A 3400-nucleotide genomic window follows, 5' to 3' on the forward strand; every position below is an offset into this window, starting at 1 on the left:
AAACCGGTCATCATTTATCCCAGATCAGCCCCTGATTACTATTCGTCTCACGTATACTTGCCGCGTGGTTATGTGGGTTCATTCAATCAGCAGGAGACTCAATAACTGTGCGTGAGGTCTTTTCAGTTTGCGAAGTTCTTGGCCGACCTCTTTAAAATATTTTTTATTATATGGAGAAGAGTGTTTTACTGGGAACTAAACCACTCGTAGATTCCATACGCCACTTCATCCGGGACCCGAGTGGCGCGGCATTTACATAACGGCGACATTTGTGATCACCTTTGCGAGTGACAAGAACAATCTCGTGGCAAGACTCGAACATAAAATTCATATCTTCTCGCCACCGTGTAATATCCTCTATATATCGTACGCGCGTCACTCCAATTTTTGCTGCCTCTCGCCATTTAATTGAGGAGGCAATTATCGCTGACGTCTTGATTCTGTAAGATATATTTAAATAACCGGACATCCAAAAAAAAAAAAGCTGCACTTTGTTTATTTGCGATACATCCTACAAAACCGAGACTGTTTAACGTCTCATTTTTTTGCGTATTCCGAAGATGTTTTCAAGGTCTCTCCTCGGCTTAAAGATATCGCCAAAAATTTTTTATAGTTTGCTCGCGGCAACAGTTTATTTGAAATTTTCCACTTGATTCTCAAGAAGATTTTTCGCACGAGTTAGCGAAGTAAGGGAAAATCAGTTTATTTTATTAAGAAAAGTTGTCATGGTTAACAGGGACACATGTGTAAACTGTAATCTCAAGCTGAGCCCTTAAGTGTCTGCCTTCGAACTAAAAACTGCTTGCTTCACTTTTCTTTAATTCATCGTATCAACTTTGCTGTGATAATTAGTACAGCCTTAACATGCATTTCACACATACAACGCACAAAGAACGAAATATATTATCGGCTGAAAAACAACCAAATACATCCGGCTGCGCGTGACTTGCGAACGCTCAAAACACGTGACTAAGAAAGCCATTAGGTCTTGTTTTTGTAAAGAGAGTTCTATTGTTTAAGATTTGGAACAAGTCTTTTGTAATTCCACAGTGGCGCAATGTCGAATTCAATGGCAAAATATTACGGCAAGTGGCTGAAAATGGAAAGACGGTGGTCAAGAAGACGATTGTAGTTTGAACGTTAATAAAAGAACACCCGTAACTAGAAAAATTACGTTTATCGTCGTAATTTCGATTCTCTTTAAATTTTCGCGGCAACGCAACTTGAATCTTTCAAAATTAACTCAGTCTGGTCTATCGCAAGGCTTGTTTTAGGGCTTTAGTTCTAAAATACGAATTCCTTGAAACTTCAGTAGGATAAATAATTATCAGCCCTTTCGGTGTGAATCGAACTTAGCATATCTACGACTTCTCTGACCATAGGCAGCCGAAGCTCGCGTCACTTTAGACAGCCGTTGAGAATTTAAACGCGTTATAAGACTTAGTATGGGAAATAAAATGTAGTCGATTATGAAGCCTAAAAAATGCTCAATTTAACGTTCAATCAATAAAATGAATCAAAATGACTCACCTCTGGGGTATTCTTGTGCCTTTTGGAGTTTACCGGTATTTTACAGTTTTTAAAACACGGACTTTCCGAAACTGTAAAATAAACTCCAAAAGGCACAAGAATACCCCAGAGGTGAGTCATTTTGATTCATTTTATTGATTGAACGTTAAATTGAGCATTTTTTAGGCTTCATAATCGACTGTATTTTATTTCCCATACAAAGTCTTATAACGCGTTTAAATTCTCAACGGCTGTCTGTAGTGACGCGAGCTTGGGCTGCCTATGCTCTGACGGGATAAAGGATGGATATGTACGATGGCTAGCTATATATGTCGACGAAAACGTCACCTCAAAGACCGTCAATACTGAATATAACTTTTCACGTTCGTAAGTCTTTCACGATTTTTCTTCCTCATTTACGTCGTAAACACTGTTGGCGAAGTATCCCAAAAATAAAGTGTGTACAAGCGGTTACAGAGTAAAAATAGATAATGAAAGGTTTTTTTGTTGCATGCTATTAATTAAAGGTTGTCGTCAAAATCTCAAATTTGGTGATTTCACGTTGTTGTTACGCAGAGCACTAAAAAATGTGCTAAAAACTCGTGCCGGACTCGCAGCACGGTTTTTTCTTCTCTCTTGACCGATGATACTATTGTTTCATGGCGTTGTAGTTGGTGTTTCTTAAACTCCCTTTTCTTTGAAATTAAGAATTATTACGTGCACCTCGACCGCGCCTCAATATTTATCCGCTTACTTTTTAAACAAGCGCTTTATGACAAAAGGATAATTTCGGGAAGTTTTAACGCTTTCAGGTCAACTCACACTTCATCACAAAAGACAAAAGAAATCACCAGTTCCTCATGTGGTTACAATTAACTCTTATCAACTCACTTATCACCAAGCACGTGCGAACACAGAAAAACGCGTCGCTTTGAATTTCCACGTGCTAAAGGCGCAGAGACTGCGTGCAGACGAAGGCTTCTAAATAATTGTACACGAAATGCGTCACTTCCCGCAAATTTTTGCAGTAACATACAGTATGCACCAAGGTCAATAAAGGGTTTGCTCTCCAAGCCGTATACCAAACTAAATAATGAGTTTTTTAATGTTGGACTCTTACAAACAAAGAAAAATATTGTTTTGGGCAGAAGCTGGTCTTATAATTGTATGTTCTTCAAGTGGTGAATTGACGATCTCCAGTACACATGATCTTTTTGTACCCAGTGGATGTATAGAAAGTGGCCCAAAGTATATGCGTCCGTTTTTTTCCGGGAAAAAAAAAACAAGAAGAAGAAATTTGAGAAAAGTAGAATCGCTAGGGTGGTTGGTTAGGCATTTACGATAAGAAGAACATGGAGTCATAATCACACAAAAAACATGTGATAATCATGGTCAATGTAGCCTTGTTTTTCCTTTAATGAGATTTGACGTTTTAAAATCGCCGCTTGACGAAAATTTCAAACTTTGCAAAAATAGAGTAATCACGTACCTGATATAAACTGAGAGAATTCTTACTCTACGGGTTTGATGGAGATAAGTACCCAGAATCAAACTGAAAATTAGGGCCGTTTATACGAGAGAAAATAAGCGGCGGCTTACGTAAGCCGCGAAAGGAACTATTTATACGAGTATAAACTCCCCGGCCAGGATAAGCCGCGGCTTGAGAAAGCCGTGAACGTAGATTTTGTACCATTTATACGGGGTGTTCGCGGCTTACGTAAGCCGCGGCCACAGTTAGCCGCGGCCTATTTTCTCTCGTATAAACGGCCCTATTTTTTTGTCTCTTAGCTTGACGCATATTTTAAATATATTTTTTCCCAAAATGGTGCGCCTCTTTCTTGATATAAATATCCTTCTTTCTGTCCAGAATCGATGACACTTGCGTTACTTA

This window comes from Montipora capricornis, chromosome 9 (assembly GCF_036669925.1).
Source record: "Montipora capricornis isolate CH-2021 chromosome 9, ASM3666992v2, whole genome shotgun sequence".
Lineage (NCBI taxonomy): Eukaryota > Metazoa > Cnidaria > Anthozoa > Scleractinia > Acroporidae > Montipora > Montipora capricornis.